General features: G+C 40.9%; 1 long non-coding RNA gene across 6 annotated transcripts in view; it reads right to left on the bottom strand.

The window, feature by feature from the left end:
* Positions 1-24,783, bottom strand: part of LOC122460194 — a 129,475-nt gene that overhangs the window by 84,184 nt on the left and 20,508 nt on the right. The window contains exon 3 of one of the 6 annotated variants that reach the window (XR_006281326.1): positions 18,893-18,964. The exons of the other annotated variants lie outside the window; for them this stretch is intronic. This is a non-coding gene — a long non-coding RNA (uncharacterized LOC122460194). The remainder of the gene's footprint in view (positions 1-18,892; positions 18,965-24,783) is intronic. 6 annotated transcript variants of the gene reach the window in all.

Below are 24,783 nucleotides of genomic sequence, written 5' to 3'. Positions count from 1 at the left end.
GCTATCTGAGATCATTACAATGGGTATCAGGAAGTATGCTGCAATATCTGTGGATAAGTGTCAACATTTTAATTGTGGTATTGCAGTCACGCTCCAGGAGGAGACAATAATGGAGGAACTGATCAATTAGACAGATATTTCACATAAGTGCATGCCAGTAAGCACATGGCCCCTATAAAAGGGTTTGGTAAGATAGTGGTCCACTCCTCTCCCCATAAAAAAAAGTGTTGGCAAATATTTACGTTAACAATTTAGCCTATATTTATTGTATTCTGGATACTTTTTCAAACCAAAAAAATCTACACCTCTGTTATTCACATATTCAGATTCCAAGGCCAGAAGAGATCACTGTGACAATCTAGTCTGACCTCCTGTATAACACAGGCCAGAGTACTGCCACAAAATAATTCCTAGAGCATATTTTTTTAGAAAAAAAAAATCCAATCTTGATTGAAAAACCTCTGATAAAAAAAACAACAAAACACCCATTATAAGTATCTACATGGGGAACAAATATTGATAAACTGTAATCCAGTCACTCCTTAATCTTCTGTTAAAATAAATAGATTGAGCTCTTTGAGTCTATCACTACAAGGTAGGTTTCTAGTTCTTTAATCATTCTTGTGAGTCTTCTCGAAACACTCTCCAGTTTATTAACATTCTTCTTGAATTGTGGACCCTCAGAATTAGACGCTATATTCCAGCAGTGATCCAATCAGTGCCAAATACAGAGAGAGAGAAAAAAAAAACAAAAACAACTTCTACTTGAGATTCTCCTGTTTATGCATCCAAGAATCTCATTAGCATTTTCGCCACAGCATTCAAAAAAAAAAAATCTCATTAGCTCTTTTGGCCACAGCATGGCACTGGGAGCTCATGTTCAGCTGATCATCCACCATGGCCCCCAAATCTTTTTCAGAGCCACTGCTTCCCAGCATAAAATCCTCCCTTCTGTATCTATGGCCTACATTCTTTATTCCTTCCTAGATGTACACATTTAGCTGTATAAAAACGCATATTGTTTGCTTGCGCCCAGTTTACCAAGCGATCCAGATGGCTCTGTATCAATGATTTTGTCCTCTTCATTATTTACCACTCCCCCAATTTGTCTCATCTGCAAACTTTATCCGTGATGATTTATGTTTTCTTCTAGGTCACTGATAAAAGTGTTACATGGGGTAGGGCCAAGAACCCATCCTAAGGGCCTTACTGCATGATGAGGATTCCTGTTTGCAAGTATTGCATAGAGATCAGCCACTATTTTTGTAAAAACCTGCAGAGGAATACTATGGAGAGATCTGTGTTCCATATGCTGCCACTAGAGAAGCATTTAATTAAAGATAGAGCTGGTTGAAAATTGTCAACACTATGATTTTCCAACAGAAAATGCAGGTTGTCAAAATCAAACATTTTGCAGGAACAGTGGATTGAGACAAAATTTGTGAACAGAAAAGAGTAAATAAATCATTTCAACTTCTCAGTTCATTTTGTTTTTACTTATATTAAAATATGCAGTATAATGTTATATATTCTATTAGTGTGACATCATCATCAAAACAAAACATTTCAGTGGCCCTGAATCTACATTCTTCAAAATTTTCAGTTGGCAGGAAATTTCAGCTCTTTTGTTTTGATTCTAAACTAAACCAGATTCTGAAGCGTCAGAACTTCTCGTGGAAAGGAAACTCTGTTTTCTGACCAGCTCTACTTCAAGGGCCACTCGAGTCATTTTAGGCCCCAAATCTATGGGGTTTTTTAGAAGGGTTCTGAAAATTAATGAGAGATGGACTTTGCATCTGAACATTCTTGTACATTATGGGGGAGAGGGAATGAAATCCAAACCCAGAACCGAATTTTACAAGTGGCCTGTGTCTTCATAATACGCCAAGTCAAAACCCTGGATTGGAGTTGCACCACACAGCACTACTCATCTCGTGGGATTTCAATCTGCCCCACCTCCAACGAGATTCTTTGATACAGGGCCTCTTAATAGTTAGCTCTAATGCCAGGAACCTGGCTGTTCTTAAAGATTTTAAACAACTGAACCTGTCAGTGTTTTATGAGTTAACAAATAAATGCTGTTTCTAGTATGATGTACTGTGTCCATCCCCGGCTGGCTGCCACTGACCCCGCTGACTACTACACAAACCAGGAAGGAAGTGTGAATCAGAGCCATGGGAACTTAAGACTCCATTAGCAAAGCCAAATCCGTAAGAGCCAGCCTGATGGGCAGACAAATACTTATCACAGTGGAGATTAAAGGTTTGTCTACACTTACAATGCTGCATCAGTGCAGCTGCAGCACTTCAGTGAAGACATCACCTAAGCCCATGGGACAGCTGCTCCCATTGGCATGGGAACTACACCTCATCAAGAGAAGCCCTCCCACTGACATAGCACTGCCTACACTGGGAGGTCAGTCGGTGTAACTGCGTCACTCTGGGGTGTGGATTTGCTACACCCCGCGTGACGTAGTAATACTGACATACATTTGTAGTGTAGACCAGGGCTAAATCATTTAAAAACTATTCAAGTATTTGACAGAACCCCACGTGGCCAAAGCTAGAGGCTAAGATCAGCACAGAGGTCAAATGCAAGGTCTCTGCTCTTCAGAAGCCACAAGTGTTATCAGTGTCAGAGCCAATGCAGGATTCCCAACGCAAGGGGAAAAAATATATGAGCAATATTCACATGTTTTTGTTTTTGTTTTTTTAACTGGAAAACCCATTCCCATGCAAAAGTTACTATGAACCAAACTCACTCTTGCTGCTCCAGGGAGGTGCAATTCATCCTGCTGAAGCCAGCTGTGTATTCCTATGCTGCCATTTTTCGCAGATGTTCCATGGAGAGCAATAAAACATACACAAGTATGTTTGGCAGCATAGACAATACCTGTGCCCAGATGTACCTATACTTCTGAGCAGTTAATTGCTTATTAATATTTGCACATCTCCTTCTGATCGGTTTCAGGTCATGCTTGTTTCCTCTGAGCCTATTCCAGAAAAGTAAGTAACAACAGAACGCATTTAATTTATCATTTTTCATCCAGATTTCTAGGAATTCAGCATGGTATCCTGGGAAAAGTAATAACATTAGTGTGACTGTACAGTAAGGAAGATATTACAGTGTGATTTAATATCTTTACTTACATACGTAAATAGTCACATAAGCAATATAATGATATATTAGACTAGCTCCGGAATCAATCACAATTTAAGGGGTTGTTACAGCATAATTCATGTTCCCAGAAACAAATCTAGCCCAGCATGGCTCCTCTGAAGATAGCAGAAATAGGATAAGGTAAGTGCTAGCATCATGAAGGCTTATTATTAAAATCAGTCTTGGGTGCAACCACAAAACGTGTTTCCAAGCGGAGAAGAAAGCAGTCCCCTGCCACAAGGAGCATGCAGCCTAAATAGACACAAAAAGACAATGGGTGGAAGGTGGAAGTGCCACGACAACCAGCAAAGTGATCACGGTGCCAAAAGGCAAGTGGTTTGTCAGTTATATTTTGAGTAATATAGTCTGAATTCTGCTACATCCACCATACAGCCTCTCATCCTCTCCCTCCTGCAACCCCTGTTTGAATCCTTACATCCTTCCTTCCCAACTCTAGCCTTTTTCACCTGCACAAGTCACTTCACTCAAGACTATATAAATGAAATAAATAAGGAGATGATTTAGTCTGCTAGCATCTTGTCGGATCACACACAAGTGGGACTATGGGAAGGATTTAAATGAGGACTGAGGGTAGCGTTTCTTAGACTGGCTTAGGAAGGACATTGTATTTTTAGAGGCAGTGCAGAAAGAGATGAACTGTTATTTTGGCATAATTTGTTCCATAAATAAATAGAGCTGGTCAGTTTATATCAGCTGAGGATCTTGCCCAGTAAGACTTCTAAGATAAACTACTAATATTCCTCTTTGTACCTCTGCACTGGAGTTCCATAGCAGTGCAAACCTGTATGGAAATCTATGCAAACCATGCAAACATACAGGCTCCTTTTATGTGCACCACTATGTAAGAAAAAGATGGAAACTCTAGATTCAGATACATATAAAATCATTAAGTAGCTAATATTGTGTTTGCCAGCCTAGCTGACCATCTGTGCCAAAAACCAGAGATAATAAATCATTCTCAGTTCTGGAAAAAGAACACAGTGTAGAAGGAGACATGCCCAGAAAGCAAACAAACTGAATAATTCCTCTGGTGGTGTACGTGCAAAGAAAGGAAGGCAAACAGGAGTTCTATACTACATATTGTTTTCAGAGCTTGCCCATCTTCAAGGGCAGCATAATCCAGTGCTCCAGGCATACAATACAATACAAAACTTAGAAGTTCCTGTTAGCACCAGAAACCAGATGAGATCTCCTTTTCTAGTGCTGGGCAAGTCTTTTTGGGCAAAAATTTCAAGCATGGCCACTGATTTTGGGGTATTTCAGTTTTTATCCACCCTATTTGAGACATCATGGCTTGATTTTCAGCTTCTGAGCACCTACACATTCTAGTGACTTCAGCTGGAGTGGCAGGTGCTCAGCAGGTCCAAAAAAATCAGTCTTTAGTTGTCTCAAATAGGCACATGGAAACTAGGTTAATTATAACCACATACATGGCAGGGATGCTTTAAGGCTTAACTAGTTAATGTTTGAAAGTTCTTTTGAAGATGTAACAATATTTTACAAGCAGTTAAAAAATTAGTATGGCGCAGGAGCTGTCTTCTTTCTGTGTTGTGTTTTTGGGAGACTTTTTATATCATCTTGGGGATCTTTCACAGAAAAATCTCCCATATTACCTTCTAGAGAAAATGGCACAAAAGTTTTAACTTTACACCAAAAGCAATGCAACAGAAGCCGACAAACTTGCAGTTGCTTGTGGCCAGATTAATAAGACCACAGCTTAAATTAAATAGCAGCCTTATTATTCAACATTTTGTGTTTAAGTCAATGACCAAGGAAGACAAAGGAATAGAAACTAACCAGCATTTCATAGCCTTACTTTTTCCTTGGGGCGCGGGGGGGGGGGAGGGAGGAGGGAGTCACAAATACCAGGAAGTAAACTTCTTTTGGAGAGTAGGTTTTGTCATTAGTGTCCATTGGGGGTATTTTCTTTCATGAGCAAGTGCTACAGAGAATAGACTCCTTTCCCACGTTTAGAACATATAAGGCTTATTTAATGACAGTTTACACAACAAAAACAATTTTCTGTCATGCTCCAGGCTCTACAAGGCAGATAGGAACAGAAATATTCTAAACATGTGCTAGCTTTTTCTTTTATAAAAACACAGACAAGTAAATACCCACCAGCAAAATAATACAAGAGCCCCTGGTGGAGTGCAGTGATGGTGCAGGAATAGCACAAAGAGAAGAATAATTCTTTACTATGAGGAGGCCAGACTAGATAATCATATAAACTATCCCTTCTGTCCTTCACAGCTATTAATATGAAACCATGACTAGTTAACGGAGATGGAATAGAACCTAAAACCAAATAAATTAACCAAAATTGTCATTATAAACCAAAAGAAAAAAAGGAGTCACAAGTACTCCTTTTCTTTTGTGAATACAGACTAAAGCGGCTGCTACTCTGAAACCTGTCATTATAAACCAGACACTCAGAGCAAAATATTGAAAGTTTTGCCATGTTTCAGCAATAGGTCAGGTTGTGATGTTTAGATGCCAAAACTTGGTCATTTCATATACTTTCAAACCCAACATAAGAACATAAAAACAGCCATTTGGGGTCAGACAAAAGGTCCATCAAGCCCATTGGCCCAGTATCCTGTCTTCTGACCAGTGGCCAATGCCAAGTGCCCAGAGGGAAATGAAAAGGTAATCACCAAGTGATCCATCCCCGTCACCCATTCCCAGCTTCCCGGCAAACAGAAGCTATGGACATCATCCCTGTCCATACTGGCTATAATAGCCATTGAAAACAGCAAATTGTAACTGTTCCAGTGGAGTTTCAACATTTCTTGGAAACTCAAAGTGAAACCTCATATAATACAATAAATGACTGGTGAAAAAAATCAGTGTATAAATTATACAAAGATGGACTCAAGCCGCAAACATTTCAATTAATGACTAGACTTCAACCCCCACCCTCCAAATCTTGGAGAGTGTGGTGGATTTGGCCCATTTTGGTTCAGACCATTACGATAAAGAGGTCCAGCCATTAAATGCTGGTCCCTTTCAAGTTATATTCCCAGAAGTTTGGCTGCAATGTTTTGGGTTCACACCCACCTCTAGAGCTAACATTAGTGGAAGTAAAACTACTGAGGTGCTGATTGTTTCAGGTACAGAAGCTGTGCACATAAAGGACAAACTTAAAGGGCTCGATCCTCAGTAGTGTCAATGGAGCTGCACTCTATTCCAGCTGAAGATTCTTGTCCGAAGTGTGCAGACCCTCAGGGATGTAATAAGAACTCCGAGCTGCATGTACCCAGGTCTCATACCTGCTAGAAGTGCAGCTAGGAGAGGGAGTAGAACTGGCGAAATTTTGGACAAATAATTTAGTCACCCAAAAAAATGTTGTTTTGAGTCAATCAAAACTAGTCATGAATTTGACATAAATTCACCAAATAGTTGGGGGAGGGAGGGAAATTGAGCTACATTTACAAGGTGACAATACCATTCAGGGAAACAACCAAGAGGAGGAGGAGTTGTTGGTAGTGGTGGCTAGGATGTGGGAGACCCAGCTTCAAATCCCCCTGCTGGAGCAGGACTTAATGCAAGTCTCCAACACCCTCATTGAATGTCCTAGGCTATTGGCTATAAAGGGGCTGCCAGCTCCTCTGCTTCCAGTTTTGCAGGTCTATTCCTTCATTTCCTTTGTTTTTCATTTAAAAAAAACTACAAGTTTTAAAAGGGTAAAAAAAATGAACAGAAAAAAAATGTTTTGTTCCACTCAAAACTAAATTACTTTTGGGATTCATCAAAAAATTTGGTTTTAGTTGAACTGATTTTATTAGAAGTATTTTCAGAACTGTCAGTGAACCAAAAAAAAAAAAAATCAGTTATTTGCCTAGCTCTATTATGGAGTGCTCTGAGTCACTCAGCACTGAACTGCTCATTTGCAGTTCTTCATGAACAACAGTGCGGGGGTTGGAGGAAGCAACAGAAAAAAAGTTCTCTGTTTTCTAAAACAAACTGGACAATGCATCAGAGAGATGGTAGGATACTGAGTCAGGGGAACAGAGGGGAAAGTATATTTGTATTGATTAAAATCAATACAAATAGTGGTGGGGCACATCCAGGTACTAAGAGAGTAAGGGAAGCTCAATTTGTTCTTTAAGCTGACCTGTATTTCTAAATTGATCAAGTTTGCTGAGCTCAAACATCTCACTTCAGACAATACCAATGCACTACACCGTCATGAATGTGTTAATCCTGTCTCTCCAGCTGAGCTAACAGAGGGGCAGGAAGAACTATGATTATAGCACCGAGTGCTGTTATTCATGGAGGAGGTGCACGCACACAGGGACCCTTGGGACACTAGCATTTGGCCCCCAGAGAAGAGAAGGGGTAACGTACATGTGCAAAACACCTGGTTGTCCTGAGCAGTCACTCCCTTATCTTAGTCTCCCACCTCCTTCCTCCACTTCGTAATATGGTGTTGATAGGACATCCCCTAGATAACCTTGCAACCTAATTATGGTACAAAACAGAGGGTGCTACCTATTAAATCAATACTATGCAGGAAACTGCTCAGACACTGGGAAGTTGTTTATACAATAACCTTCAGTACGATTTGGGGACTTTCCAGGAGCCAACATAACAGTGGCAGGTTGTGGTTTTCTTGTTGACCAATAAGGCCTACTGAAATACTTTGTCAGTCAGGGTTCATCTTACCCCTTAGCAGAATAGAGTTCTTTCTATGTGACATTTCATAGCATGGATCAACATTCTTTACAGTCACTAATTAATCCTCACAATATCTCCTGTAAAGTAGACAATGATTCTTATTCCCAATTCATGACTTCCCCAAATCCACAGAATAAATAACTTCCTGAACTAGAATTAGAACACAAAAGTTCCTAGCTTTCAAACTTATATGCACACTGTCAAGGTTCCTTCCCCACTCTGAACTCTAGGGTACAGATGTGGGGACCTGCATGAAAGACCCCCCTAAGCTTATTCTTACCAGCTTAGGTTAAAAACTGCCACCACCAAAGTGTTACACGAAGAACAGGGGAAGTACCCACTTGGAAATGTGGCCGCCGCGCCCCCCCCCCCCCAAGCACTACACTCCCTTTCCTGGGGAAGGCTTGGTAAAAATCCTCACCAATTTACATTGGTGAACACAGACCCAAACCCTTGGATCTCAAGAACAACGAAAAAGCAATCAGGTTCTTAAGAGAAGAATTTTAATTAAAGAAAAAGTAAAAGAATCACCTCTGTAAAATCAAGATAGTAAATACCTTACAGGGTAATCGGATTCAAAACATAGAGAATCCCTCTAGGCAAGCCTTAAGTTACAAAAAGACACAAAAACAGGAATATACATCCCATTCAGCACAACTTATTTTATCAGCCATTTAAACAAAACAGAATCTAATGCATATCTAACTAGATTGCTTAACTCTTTACAGGAGTTCCGACCTGCATTCCTGCTCTGGTCCTGGCAAAAGCATCACAGACAGAACCTTTGTTTCTCCCCCTCCCCAGCTTTGAAAGTATCTTATCTCCTCATTGGTCATTTTGGTCAGGTGCCAGTGAGATTGTCTTAGCTTCTTAACCCTTTACAGGTGAAAGGGTTTTTCCTCTGGCCAGGAGGGATTTAAAGGTGTTTACCCTTCCCTTTATATTTATGACACACACAATACCAGTTTCCCATGTCTTCTGAATGGATATTCACATTTCAAGTTGAGAGAAAGTGGTTGGGATGTTTATTTCATAGGAACAGCCAATGACAGTGTTATCTTTATTACCAGAAAAGAATAAATCTGGAGTATGTACTGCCTCAATGCCTCCCAGGGTGCAGGCTGATGCTAATAGATAATTAATTTCTCTGCAGGCTCTTTATCCTCCTTAATTGCTCCCCATACTCCTTGGTAATCCAGCAGCCCCACCAACACTCTCTCTCTTTCATACTTTAAGTATATAAGAAGCAGGAAATGTGTATTTCCTGTTATCTGTTCTTATGACATTACCCACTTACTCTTCAAAATTCCCTGTAGCCCAGCTAATTTCCATTTTAAAATTTTACACACACACACACACACACACACACACACAATTTCGGTTCCTTTCTATGGGCTTCATTGGGGCTGGATTTCCATTTTATGAGCATCTCTCTTTGGCTGAAAACAACCATCTTGAGACTTGCCACTTAGCAATAGTGCTTTAGCTCTTCCTTTTCCATTTAGGGATATACACACCTTCTGTGACTCCGTTAAGGTTACTTAAGTAGCCTCCATGCTGAGTCTAAGGAATTTTATGTCCTCACATTTGACATCCGGACGTTTTTGTGCTAGCCATCTCTCATTGTTTCATTTTATAAAAGGCACCTAACCGCAGCTCTAGGTGGATAAAAGTCCTTCATACATATATAAATAATAGGACTTGCTCTAATGTCCACAGTAACATGCTCAACTCAAAAAAGTGAATCTACTTTCTCTCACACAGCCCAGATGTTAAGAGATTTGCAACCTCTTTCACTTTTGAGATTTCCAAGTGGCATCTGATTGATTTGAAACTCAGCAACAAAAAACAGTGCAACTGCTGCATTTGTCTCCCTTCCCTTAAATGTGTTATTTATCCTTACCAAACCAGTACAGGGTGCAAACCTACTTACCATTGTAAGCACCCTTGACCCTGACCGAAATGCTCTTTCGAAACAAGAGAAGAATGATTAACAATAACAAAATACATAATAAATATCCCTTTTCACCTAGCTACTCGTTCATCTAAAGTCTGAAATGTTTGAGATTGATGGAGGTTTTCATGAATACCTGGCCACTGGCCTTTTGACTGTTGCTGATGCTGCAAAATAAACAATATAACCCATGAGTAATGATGAACCAGGCTCAGTGTTTGCATTCAGAAGTCACTTTTTCTCTGCTGTAGCTCTAGAAATGAGTAGACTACCTGTGAAAATGAGCATTTTGATTAAGAAGTGGTGCCACTGGGGGTTTTCCAATTCATCCTACAATATAGGATACAGCCTTTATTTGGGGGGAGCAAGATCCAAGTCCTCAGATTGACTTCATTGGAGTTATGCTGATTTATGCTAGCTGCAGATCTACCCCACTGTCGCCTGCACTTGTATGGATATGGACTAAAATCTAGCAGGTTTCTTCCATCTCCAAATACAATTTATTTTCAAAATACGGGTAATAAGATCAAGACAGGCAGAAAAAGAGATATTCTCCACCCAAAATAGGAGTACTAGTAAACTGCCAGACTTCTTAACCAGTCTGTAAGGCTAAATGTATCATTTTAGCCAAAAATACAGTAACTGAATCAAAAATGATTGTCTTTAAAACTATTTAAATGGAAAACCCCTTTCTCAAAAGGCTCGTTATAAAGAGCTAAAATAATGAGTTGCCAAAAACAATACCTTTCAATCACTTCCAATGCCACAGCCGCTTCAAATTTATTTTGAGATGCAAATTACAGAGGATTTAGTGGAGCCTTGCAAAAATTTATTCACCCACTCAGGGCAAGTAATTTCTCTCAATAGTATAGTCTGTCATTTGGGGCTAAACTGTCATTGTCATTTACTCAGCCATAGGAGGGAGTAAATCACACTCTGCTGAGATTCAATTCCAGCTTGAGTGGATAGCAGGAGCTATAGATAGGATCCATAAAGGGACTTAGGTTGAGTGTCACAGAGCCTAACTTTTAGGTGCCTAGAAAGTTGTAGGAAAAGCACCGTGATCCACAAAGCCAAGTTAGGGGCCTAGGCTCTCTATGCACTGAATGAGGAGAGAGCAGCCCCTTAGAATGTGTTGCACAAAGCTAGCACGCTAGGCGGGGAGCTGCCTAAGCTAATCAATGGAAGATGCTGATGAGAGGTGTATGTGCTGTGCTATTCTCTGTCCTCTCTTCGAGATAGGCACCTACATCCAGGCTACAGGGAGGTGCCTATATCTTCTTAGATATGGGAACCACCATCTGGAGTCAGGGGGCTTACATACCGAAGGCATTTCTTACAGGAATTAGTTAGGCACCTGCCTCACTCCACACAAACTAGCCAAAGGTGGTGCTGGTGGTGCCCCTCCGATAGCTTTTAGCCCAGCAGTTAGAGTACTCAACAGGGATGTGAGAGACCCAAGTTCAGTTCCCCCTTCTCTGCCAGAGGGGGAGAAGGGAGAACCCTGTTCAAATCCCTTCTCCCTGAGAAGAGGACCTGAATCTGGGTCTCCCACCTCCCAAGTTGCACTGTAACCACTGAGCTTTGGGATATTCTGATGTCTGTTTCCCAGCAGTATCTCCTGTTGAAGCCGTTCCACTCTGAATAAATAATTAAAGTGAGATGGGTGGGACAGAGCCAGGATCTCCCAGGTACGTGCCCTAACCACTGGAATACAGAAAGTCACTGGGCCAGAAGGAGGGTGTCAATTTAAGTATTTATCCCCCATGGAACAGTCACTGAGCCAGAGGGAAACATAATGGCCACCACCACTACCATCTCCTCCAGCTGGATTTTGAATGTGACCCAATCTAGTAGGCAGCCTCTGAGCATGTCTACCAGATCAGGATAAAGGCATCAATTAGGGGGAGCGAATGCCTATCATCTCCCAGTTCATAGCTCACTCTGTGGCTAAGGCAGGAGATGTGTGTCTGGATGCCCAGGGAGAGACAGCAGGGTGCATAGCCCAGCAGCAGCAACATAGGTGCCCGAGAACCTTAGGTGCTGAATGAGTTTAGGCACCTACCGGATTCAGTGGGAGTTTGGTGGATCACAGGGAAGCCAAAACTGGGACTTAGACATCTGGGTCTGTGGTTAAGGTATCTAAAACACCTTGTGGATCCAAGCCTACTTGCCTTATGCTCTCTTCTGTGAGTGAGCAGATATTAAGAGGGCAGAGAAGAATGGGAGGAACCCCAACTCCATCCCTCTTGCTTGTCAGCCAGAGTAGTTGTCTGGCACACTGGGAGAGTAAGGAGCTGCAAAATAAGGGGATTAATTAATTTAATTATCCAGAAGGACAGAGGGGTGGAGGAAGCAGGGGAGAAATTGTGATATCACCATTCATTCTCTAGCGTGCTCCTGAGATGTGGCAGCCATATGCTGCCCCTTACTTGAAGCAGCTAGTAAAGTTACAATCTAGCCCTTCATTATCATGAATGATCATAGAAAAGGTGAACAAAACACATTTTGTGCCTGGGCTAGAAAATTCTCATGACAATCAGGCAAGACTTTCAGAGCATTCAGCCAAGACCTCTTGCCCACAGTCGATGACTTGATTATGTCCCCAGAGGACATAGGGCTAATTTGACCTACAATCCAATTTGTGTTTTGTAGTGTCTTCCATACAAACTACATCCCAAAATGCTTTGCAGAATTAAGTGACAATAACACAGGGAGAGAGAAATTAAGGGGCATAAGGCAAGAGAGAAATTTAGGTTTTCAGAGAGATTGACTGGGCGAGTCAGGGAGCTTGAAAGGAAAGTGAACTTGCTACAGCACTAGGGAAGGTGTGTTCTTAGAACATGCAATGAGAGGTTCAGATGCCAGAATGCTTTTCAGATTTCTTCCCTTGCTCCCTGTGGGCCAGATCCTATGGAGTTGCTTACAGAGTAAGGTACCACCCAGGGTAAGGAAAGGTGGCAGATTCTCCCCCTGCATGACAAAGTCTTTTTAGACCCAAGTTTTCAGAAGTATCCATTGATCTTGGGTGCTTCTGTTTTTGGGTGCCCAACTTGAGACTCATAAGGCCTGATCTTCAGAAATGATAGGCAATCCCTTTTCAGACTAATCAGGAAATGAAGAGATGGTATATCTACTGATAGAAAGAGGGAAACTGGCTCTTCCCCTATGCTGAGAGATTATTTAAACAGATGGTCACTCTTTAGTCCAGGGGTGGAACACACCACCCATTTTTGCATTGTGTTTAGCCAGTCTCAACATCTTGAGTACATTTTTATGCATATTTCAACACATGCAGTGATAGATTCAGGCAGTAAGAAAATAATCAAGTTCAGTTTGAACTCACCAAATCACATCACCACGAGTGCCCTAAATTAAAAAGGTGTTGTTATGGATTCCAGCCTCCCCACAGTCAAATCCTTTGCTCCTCCTGCATCTAAACCCCACCAAGTGCTAAATCCTAGAACCACTATTGAATGAAGCTATTTTGTGAGCATACAAAGGGTATTTTGTTAAACCATTTAAGACATATTTTACAATAAATCTTTTCATTATCAGAGGCATTTTAAAAATGTTTCCCCATTAGTCACAATTTGCAGATTCACTATGTACAGTATTACATTTGGTAGCTGATGCACAAAACATTCATTTTTTTATGTTTAACCATTTAAAACCTGTTCTTCATTGCCTGAAGGGGCTAAGGAAGCTATGTAATCATCATTAGCCATAGCAGGTATTTTCATATTTGAGGTTGTTTTAGTATGTAAAAGGTTTTCTCTCAGAAAGGAAAATCATGTGAAAAACCATTAGACCATAGGCACAGTTTAGGGGACAGACCTTCAGTTGTGAAGTCAGTGGAGCTATGACAATGTATACCAGCTGACAATCTGATTCAGGGAGAGTTCATTTATCAGACTCAATCAATGGCAGGAGACACTACAGACCTACAATAAAATCTACTTAAGGCCCTAATCCAGAAAACAGATAGGCCAACACAGAGTCTTACATCTCCCCACTCCCATTGACCTTGCACAGACATAAGAGAGTTCAGTCAAGTACATCTGTTTGAAGACTTAGAGTTTACAAACACTCTGTAGAAGCATGCAGCACTCAATCCCTGCTCCAAAGAGAACTAATGTAGTCCCAACTTACCCCTTTGCTGGGCTTTACCTCTAGTGTTATTTTACATAACAAAAACTTCAACCTGAACTTCCTACCCAAGTTTACCTGTCCCTAGGACTTTCCCTGCATAACTTCCTCTGTTCCACCCCAGAGTTTGCTCTGATTCAGAGGGTTATTCCAACGCATTCATAGCCTCATCAGAGTTGACAAGATCCACCTGCTAGTATGACTCATCCAAAATGCCTTTATCTCTCTAAACAGAGCTCAAGCACCTAACATCAAGATAACAGAAAGGTTCTGCATCCCCAGACACAGTCTTGCAATGCATCAGCTGGTGCATATAATGAATGTGCTATGTGAAAAACCTGAACAGTTATGGAAATCCATAAAAAGGCTATTGGAATTTGCCTGGGTTTTTATTTGATACTGGGTATTCAGCCTTGCTAAATTTCCCCAGCAGGTTGAATTAGACACAGTATTCTCCCACCCCTCTCTGCCTTCAGTCTAGTCCAGTGCAGAAGGTATAAGCGTGGCAGCAAGGATTCCTGTATTTGATTTTTAACTCTCCCATTTAATTGCAGTAAAATGCAGAAGAAGATTCTGAACTTCCCAAAGCCTCATCCTACCCGTGTTACAGCTGGAGAAGCTATCTACCACCTTTGGAAAGCACTCTGAATGTACAGAAGGAAAAACTCCATGAAAGGGTTATTCATTATTCATCTTCACTTCCTCCCCGAAATGGCTCTGTGGTGCTGCTTTGCACTGCTCAGCAGCTGCCACCTTTCAGCCCAGCTATTATTCCATTTTAGGGTTGAGTGAAGGGATCCCAAACAGAGCTTGAAAAAATTAAACATACACCTACTCACTAAAGGACTAAACCTATTAGCCAGAGGCTGATCCAAAAGAAGACAGCATTGCACCAGGCACTTTTTTTACCCCTCCCATTTAGAGGGATCTAGGGGAAAAAATCTGGGTAGAAACCCATTCTCTCCCCTGTCTCACTAGGACAGTGCCCCTGAACACTATTTAGCCCTTTCCCCCTCATCTTTTGTATCAGAGTTGACTCATGGGTGCCTGATAAATTTAGCACTCCCCCTCCCTCCATCCCCAGTTGCTGTGAAGGAGGGGAAACGTTACAGTCTCCTTCCTATCTTTCCCTAACTTATCTATTCATGGTTTCATCACTCTCCTGCTACAGGACAAAGCTCTGTCTTTTCTTCCCCTCTTACTTAGGATGCTCTACTTCTCTTGTCCCTGACAATGGAGAGCCTTATTCTCTTTTACTCCCCACTTGCACTACCTGAGGCTTATGAGTTTCTCTGCTCCAGAACACTAGCAGACTCACATCTCTAGCATGAGAGAAGTGGCAAGAATGTCTGGGCTGCTGCTGGGCAATTCGCAGCAGCAGTAGTTTGCTCAGAGGAGTATCTCAGATTTTGATCATTTTCACGGCTACTTGAAATGTGACTGGCAAAAGCAGCAGCGGAACTGATCAGTCTCACAAATTGCACTCTGTTAGCACTCACATACCAGCCACAGTGTTTTCTACTTGCCACTAATTTTCTTTAATCCTTGCTTGTCCATCAACGCATTAGGTTTGTAACGCACTTTGAAATCCTTTGGGATAAGACAGTTAACAGTCAGAAAATCAAAATCTGTTCTAAAGTGTGGCTCATGCACTGACAATTTTAAAAAGGGAAATCAGTGAATAAAGCCAGGCCATCTATACTTTGATTGTGGTTTAATCATCCTCTAAATGTAGTTAATAAGTAGCAGAATCATCAAAGGTTCTGAGATTAGTAGCTCTGAGAGTAGTTTAAGGAGAACACTACTCATCATTTGTTATTCCAAACTGTTTCATAGGCAATATGAGGGTGAGCTTTGGGGAAAACTTGTGATATTTCACATAGTTAACAATCATGGCTTTTATTTAGTAAACTTTAGATCAGACTCATGAAACATTCTTTTAGTGCAATGAAATCAGGGGAAAGTTAGCAAATGGGACATTTTGGCTGCATTGCAAGGTTTGTAATATTTATTTTGAAGCAACAATCATGGGGTATATTTCAACTGTGCTTTAGCTGTTTGGATGTAACATTTCTCCAGGGGCCACCTTCACCTCTAAACTACTAGTTGGAATCCATACCAGGCTGGTAGTGACCAAATGTTGCTCCCTACTGAGGGCTGTTGGGAACCTCTGAAGTAAATTCATCGCTAATAAATAGGTGTCCATATCACACAAACAGCCCTTCGGTGAAACCTATTTGGCAGTCCCAGCAGCGAAGCAAAGGACTGAAGGTCCAATTCTGAACATTTTTCAGTGCTTCTTTCCTGCGAGATAATGAGTGCACCCGATTTCAGTGGGAATGGAGGGCAGTCAGCTCATCACAGAATCAGGCCCTGAACACACATGCAGTATTTGATCTATTGTGTTGGTAACACTGTGCTTAGTGACTATATATCTGGACCCACCAGCATTAAGCCACTCAGATCTACTTCACTTCTCTACCCATTCACTTTAAAGTGAACCTGTCTCCTTGGTTATTCTCACCAGCTATCATCTCTCTCAGTGTCATAACCAGGGGGCATGTGACAAAAGGTGAAAAGTGTCCAAAATTTAAGACACCATTTTTTCAAATTGCAGAACATATAGCTGATGAAATGAAGCATTATTGATGCAAATGATAACAACTTCGTGTTCAGATAAACAGATGTACATTATCAGCCTCCAGTTTCTAATCTATTCTTCCATTTTATCTTTCCTTCCATATATTTGCACCAATATTTTTTTCTTAAAACCATTTTGCTTTGTTTCGTTTTCTACCTCCATCCTTCCCATCTTTATTATATTACGACAGGCATCAGAAGGTGGTGCTATTACAGAGTCTTCCATTTTCTTTTTCTTAACATGAGAGAGCAAATATTCAGTCTCAGAGAGGGAGCTAGGCAAGCAGTAGGAGAATTTGCTCGCTTTGTTGGTCTCTGATTAGAGTCAATTCTTGAGGTCGAGTTGCTCTGTGAGAACCTGGCATTAATGTGTGGGCTGAGATTTCTGAAGGAGAGGAATGTCTGAATGTTTATGACCACTCCTGGTCCAGGACTGGTTATGTGTGTAAACAAAATAAGATACACTAAGAATATTCCTAGATGCCATGTCACTGATTTCTCCTCTGCTAGGAAGCTGACCTGCAAGGTCTTGGACATCACTCAGCAGAAAGTTAACACTGGTTTCAGAATGGGACGATGGTGTCAGAAAAAGAAGCAATGATAGTTTCTCAAGTTAATTTATTTTCTTTCACTCCCTTTTTCAATGTCTTCCCTTTAGCTCTTTTAATTGGCATTTCTTTGCCTATACTCTTATCCATGTACTTTACCACTTGTCTCTGTCCTTCTTCTATTATCAGATTGTCTTAAATTCCCCCCGCATCTTCAGAACCTCAGTGAGCGATTTTGCCTGGCACTCAACCAGAAAAAAATGGCATTGGTCTCCATGAGACTCTGTTCTCTCTCCAATGGTATAGACAGCTCATTGTGACTCTGAGCAACCAAAAATACCATGAAAATTCTTCACAGCAAGCAAAGCTTGATTCTAACAGCTCTGATTAACCAGGCCATGCACCATATGCAATATTACTACTGTGCAAGACTCTCCGAATACTATAGTAGACGTGAAGAAACCTTTCTCTGTCTTCTACACTACATGGTATAAACTCCAAAAACTCTTTATTTTGCATTTAGTCAAATTCAGCCCAAGGATCTCCTCCCCAACTGACTTTAGCCACCTATCTTGTTTCATCTGTGGCAGGTCATCTGTAAACTATAACCACAAGCGAAAACAGAGGAAACAGATAAAGGCTCTTAGGGGCTATCATAATGATTGTTTAAGTCAAGAGTTTATTACAAAGCCTTACCAAACCACAGAGTGAGAAGAATCAGTTGGCTGAGCAGCATTGCTCAAAGCTATCTGAAAGTGCTTTAATTCCACAACCCCAAGACTGCATGGGAACATAATTCTTCGCATCTGCTATTTACAATTTCAGAAAGATGTGTCTTATGGATCTATTGTGACAGTAGTTCTCCCCGCATGTCCATTCTCACAGGTGCTTCATTGTGTATGCAAGGCAGCAGGGAGAACTTCTCTCATGATAGATCCAGGGGAAAACGTACCTCAAAGAATCCATGTTTTTCATTAAAAAAAATCCTTTACCCTTTGCTCTCTGTTCTATGTTGCCCCATTCATCATGAAAAGTCTTGAAAGAACATGGTGGCCCCAGTTTCATCTTGAATGTGTGATCTTGTGGACCTGCTATAAATAGGTCTCTATTCGGGTGTCAGCAAGCCCTGCCACATTGCTTATCTCATGCAAAAATTGAAAGAGTAATTGTAAAAAAAACAAAACCCTACTCAGTAATAGTTAAAGGGAAGGGGGAAATCCATGTTTGCAAAGATGATCTTTCTTTTCAAGCAACATAAATTAGACAATCCTGTTAAATGTCAGAACCATTAACACAGAGAAGGAACTATGCTGTATGCAAACAGAGAAGTTATCTATGTTATCAGATGAATAATAAAACAAAACATTTTGCACTTAGAGCCCCTTTTCAAGGATATCCAAGCACTGTAAAAACCTTAATGAACTCAGCCTCTCAGTACTGACGGGTTTACCAAGTCTTCCAAGGTCCCACAGCTGGTCAACAGACTGAAGGTCAGGATGTCTGGATTCTTTTTTGCTGTAATCACCAGTCTTCAAATTTATTCAAAGTTTTTTGGTGCCCTGGAAAGATTCTTACATACTTTGTATTCACCAGAAAGGCCAGCAGGCACAAAGTAATTCAATAACTTCTCAATGGTCCGTTGTGCCATGTGTTAACTTTCACTAAATCTACTGCATCAAATGGAAAGTATTGTAACAGTCAGCAAAAAAGTACCATTATCTCCTCTAGGTGGTGCACTCACCCCTCTTAAAATGTAGATGCCATCTAAAAGCCACGGTAAGACTTCTGTTGTTGAGCTTACGATTTGCAGATCCTGTACAAAGAATTTGCAATAGAAATAAAACGTGCCAAGAACTTATTTCAACCAACATGTAATTGCATTTGTTGGCTCTCTTGCCAGAATAATGTGAGGAACACAGCAGGACATTGCAGTTTTAGTCCCAGATAAGGCCCTGTTAAAAGAGTGAAGGTCATCAGTCCCCAGAGCAAACTTTTAAAAACACATTAAGTCTTTCCAAAGTTACTTTACAAAGTCAGTAAGCGATGAGGGTATGGTCTGACTTTTTAAAAAGAAATCTTAAAATATAAGAACAACAGTTGTGGTACCCCAGAAACCCTTAAGTCTGCCTCATCACCCTGCCCACTCTAGCAGGATTAGAGATCTTCTGTATCCACACCAGACATCAACACTGACATTAGGAGTCACATATTCTGCTTTGCAGAGCATACTAAATATGGTAATTAATGCAAAATTTACCTACTACATCTCTGCAACCTGCACAGTCACGGGTTAATTCAACCCCTTCAATTCAGCCTCTGTACACAAAGCACTGGCATCTCATCACTTGTACTTATGATCCATAGAAAAGATTGATTCATCATGAGGGCTGGGCAAAAACTTTTCAGATGAAATAGTTTGTATGAGGAAAAATACAGTGTTGGTCAACCCAAAACTATGTTCACAAAATGGCCAGAGGCAGTGGAGGTGGAGGGAATGATGGTGATTCTGCTGTACCACCCCCTTCTTCTCTCATAACCTTAGTCCAGCGGTTAGAGCACTTACCTAGGATGTGGGAGATCCAGCTTTGAATTCTGCCTCTGTAACAGACCCAAAATGAATTTTTTTTTCCACCACAATTTTTTTCCACCAAAATTCACCACAAATTTTAAAAGATTCAGGTTGACCAGAACCTAAACGTTTTTCAATTTTTCAGACCTGCCACCAAACCAAAAAGTCAGTTTTTTGTCCAGCTCCATCCATTACACATCCCACCTTTCCAATACAGCTGCCTCACAGCAGCCATGTTAAACATTTTAACCTTTTCTTAATCACACTGTTCATTGCTGTGTATTTCTGGACTTAGTTCATACCTTTTATTCTTGTCATTAGCATGGAAGCTGTTAAAGATGTTGGGATTGGATGGAGGGGAGTACAGGCAAACTGCTAAAGTACATTTACTGTCAGAGGCCCTATCTCCCTATGTTATGGGTTTGTATAGTACCTTGCACAAGGAGGCCCAACCTGTTAATATTAAATAATAATACACAGAATTCATGATGACCAGTAGCTGTATACAGTGACACCTCTCCAAGATGTATGCCATACATGGGAGCTGCAGTGAGTAGTAGGGATACAGGGCAAAGTTAAGGTTATATGGGATAACTCTCTGTGGTTATCCATGTATTCCAAGATTTCTTGTTTTAAAATTTCTGACTGTAACTCACCATTTCCTGACCTTTCTAAGTTTGTTTTTGAAAACTGGTGCTAGTTAGAAACATTGTCCATTCTTCCAAGGGCACAGAAAATGTTATGATTGTCATAACAAATGGAGGAAACCATACACCTCTCTATTGTGCCTTAGAAATCTGAAACCTCCGTTGACCAACTACAGACGCCCCCTGACTTACGCAATCGTTACGTTCCAGAAAGCCTTGCGTAACTTGAATTTTGCGTAAGTCGGAAACGTGTACCCATATGTTACGCAAAAATTTCTGCAACTTGAAAATCCTATTTCTGGCTTATGGAACTTTTTCCGAAAGTGCGAATTTGCATAAGTCGGGTCTTGCGTAACCCAGGGAACGTCTATATACCCAGTATCTTGAATGTCACAACACCAGCCAGCAACACCACACTGGAGGCAGCAACCCCCGAAATTCCCTGCCAATAGAGTACATAGCTAAGTCTATGTAGGAGAGATGTTATGATTCTGTCTTCTTCCTGCCTGTCTGGGAGTCAATGGCTGTTACAAAATGAAAACACACTGAAGAGTCTGATGCAGGAGGAAATTAAGATCTTAGTCTTCAATATTGCTGGCACATCACTGTAGATAAAAACCTTTCCTGGGCTCGCATACCAAACTGTGGCTACAAAAACACACACAGTTATTAACAGGATCAAACCTAGGACCTTTACTACTCACAACACAGTTCTATAGGAGAGCTCCTTGGCTGTGGAATAGTAGGTTTTATAGTCATTGGGACCAGTCACTAAAGGGAGTCATGATCAGACAGATGCACTAAATCAGTGTATTACACACAATGACTACACACAGTTTGGTAGCTGTACAGAGCAATGCAGCAATTATCAATTTTTATTTAAATCAAAGCTTGATTTAAGGGACTTAACTTTTTTAATTCATTTGGAATAATTATGATAATACTTTGCATTCTATAGCTCCAGAGATTTCAAAGCACTATATAACCATTAACATAGTAAGTCTTGTGGTAAGGGATAGAAAAGGATCTCTTCACTCACTAATTTAATGTAGAATGCCGCCAGCTGTGGGATGGAACACAGTGAGTTTAACAGTATGTAGCAACACTCCAAAACAATTTATGACAGGAAATGATTACAAATATTGTATGCAATTGAAAGGCAAGGAAATATAATGAAACCTAATATAACTAACTGAGTTAGAATGTGGTCAGGACAACAACCCTGCTCACATAAAAAGTGACATGAGATTTCCAATAACCTCAAGCAGCTTGTTTAACATATCATCCAGTAGGTAGCTCCTCCAGCATCACCATACTTTTAACACTGTCTTGGGAATCTGGTTCAGTTCTGACTCAGAGAGGAAGAGTGTCATCTCTTGACTCATCAACACCTTTTCCTGCAGTACTTCAGTGGTCCTTGGAGGTCTCCCATTCAAATACTGGCCCACCCTAATTTGGTTATCTATGATGTCATTACAACACATGCTGCTGTAGCAGAGACCATAACTGGCAACATAAAACAATTACCAGATTAAATCTGGTGTCTCATCTTGTTCTCTTGTGTGGTTGACTAATTATGCTTGTGTTTTGTAGGGTTATTGTAATTTTGTTGTGTTATTTTTTATTGCGCAACTCATTTATTTGTATTTATTCTGACATTTATTAAGTTTCATATTGGTACAAACTCGGAGAGTTAAAAATGTCTGTGTATATTAAACCATATTTTATTGCATGGTTAGGGTTGATTTATTTCAGGCTGCTCTGGCCTCTAGAAACAACCATGTTTGGGTGACCTGCCTACAACACAATGATCCCTTGACACCATTAAAACACACAACTGTCTTGCAATGGAGACTGTACACTGTGGTTTAACTGTGTCCCAGAACTGTGCTAAGGCTTTGGTCTTGGTCACCAAGCAGGAGTCAGGAACACAGTTAAAATAAAATAAAGTTCAGCCCCATCCCCTGTAGAATTAAATTATGTTTTGAACATAAGAGTACTGCTGTACTGGGGCTGTCACCCAACACCACTATTTCTACAATGAAGATGGGCCTTTTGCAATACTTGGCTGAGTACAGAACTGAGTAAATCCTGCACATAGAATATTAATTCAATATTTTTAAATTAATTGACTTCACCGTGCTGGCAATGAACAAGTTTATTAGCAAGTAGGTTTTGTCAAAACAATGCAATGTAAGTGAATACTGCAGAATACTCGTGGAAAGCTAATCTCAAGCTCCAACTCTTGACTGATCTCACTAGAAGCCTGATTCAAAGGCCTTATCCACACACAAATCTGAACCAGTCTAACTGACTAGATTTAAAAGCAGATACTTAGTTAACTAGTGCAAGTTTGTTTGCAGACAAGGCCTTAGACTTGCACTCATCCAATCAGGGAACAGAAACACGTCATTCTGAACTGCAAAAACACATTTGCAGTTCAAAATGCCATTTTGAATTGCAAATATTGAATACTTATATCATAGACTATTGACTATACTAAGCAATGCTCCCTGTGAACAGTAGGAGCAATCCATAGGCTTTATGTTGGCATAAAACACTTGAAGGATTTTGAACAAACAGATACTTCTGGAAAATGTGATCTGTTCATGGACAATTCACAAACCATAAAAATAGGCAACTTTTTTTCACCTATGTTGCCAGAGTTGCACTTGTAATGGAATTTAGTGCTCTTGGAAGGCTTGTGAGTATTGTGCATTTTTGGAGCACAGCAAAGAAGAAACAAACCAGAGACGATCATCCTGTCTCCAGTTAAAGGTGAACAGCAGCACATACAATTTAAACAAGCAGTCCTTGAATAAGCAGGATCAAAACTAGTGAATGGTTCAAAGGTCAAACTCAGATACTCACTGACTGGGCTGCAAGCAGAACTGAAACTAAAACTCCACATGCAGCAACACCTTCTCTTCTATAGCAGAGAACCCTACACCCCGCCCTGCCTATTCTCTGGCTTTTGGCTATCAACTCAGGCTTCTGCCAAGTTGCTTCAGCCAAGATCCTCCCCTATTTCTGCTTTTCAGCTACACCAACAAAGCTTTACAAGTGAAGAACAAATGGAAAAAGATTGAGTTCATGTCTTTTTTTCTTCTTTGCAATACCTAAAAAGCAGCCTGAAAGGTGTTGTGTCTCTCTCTCACCCCACAAAAAAGTGCTTAACAAAAGTTAGAAATTCATGTCTTGTCTACCTAGGAAGGCTCTATGGCATTTGGAAAACCAGTAAAATTATGTCTTGTCAAGAGTCAAAGAACTTAAGTTCAGCAATTGGAAGGGGTAGGGAGTTTTAGTCAGACTGTTTAAAACTTTGGTTTTTCACTAACATTTATTGAACTCCAATGTCCAGTGAATACATGGGAGAAAGGATGTTTTTGTTAAAGTTTATACATTGCCCACACACATGCCACCATCTCAATTAACAGTGTGTTTTCCTTAAATCTCCAGCTCCTGGATCCAACTGATTATATAAGAATCTCAGCTTTCATGTTTAAAATATGTTTCTAGCCCTCATGGTTATAGAGAAAAGCCTGAAAACATGAACCCTAACAGCTACAAACATCAGAAGACAAATTAAGGACCCCCAAAGTTGTTGTTGGTTTTAAATGTGATCAGTTAAGCCAATCCCATGATTTTGAGGCCTAAATCATGATTTTTCAGCACTTGTATTTGACAATACCTGAACTCACAAGCTACATCTCCTAAAATCCTCAAGGACTCCTCCAGCAAGCCATGGAACACGAGATTTGACATTCCTGATTATTGATTTCCAAAGGAATTAATAACCGGGGGGGTGGGGAATTCAGGTACTTTCCTTCTTTCCACAAATCATCATCAAGAAGCAACAAACCTAATCTAATTATATTCTTTTCAGGACAACTTTTCAAAAAGTCATGGCTTCCCCACTGACACTGGGGATACTCAAAAGTGTAGCGGCCTCCTGTCTCCACTCCTCAGCCAGTAGCCCCAGGGCCATCCTTAGGCATATGCAGCATAAGCGGCTGAGTAGGGCACCCGAAAATCTGGGGCACCATCCCTTCGCTGGCGGCAGCTGGAATCCTCTCTTCTCCAGCCCCGCCCCCAGAGCAGAGTCCTTCCCTGGACCCTGCCTGCCTGGGCTGCTCAGTCTCTGGCAGGGCCAGGCCATGGCCAGGACAGGAAGAGCGAAACTTCCACATGAGTCAAGGGGGGGGGGGGAGAAGCAGACTGGGGGGGGGAGGAGGGGAAGGACTTAAAATGACAGTGTGCTCACTGTCTCTCACACACCTTCCCTAACACACACACTGTCTCTCTCACACACAGACTGGCTCTCACACCCACATACATTCTGCCTCTCACAAGTAACAGTCCCCCAATACAGATTGTCACACACACACACAGTCTCACACTCCCCAAACACACATT

This window comes from Dermochelys coriacea, chromosome 5 (genome assembly GCF_009764565.3).
Source record: "Dermochelys coriacea isolate rDerCor1 chromosome 5, rDerCor1.pri.v4, whole genome shotgun sequence".
Classification (NCBI taxonomy): Eukaryota; Metazoa; Chordata; order Testudines; family Dermochelyidae; genus Dermochelys; species Dermochelys coriacea.
Note: the sequence above shows the minus strand (reverse complement) of the source record. Positions and strands in the feature narration are given on the sequence as shown.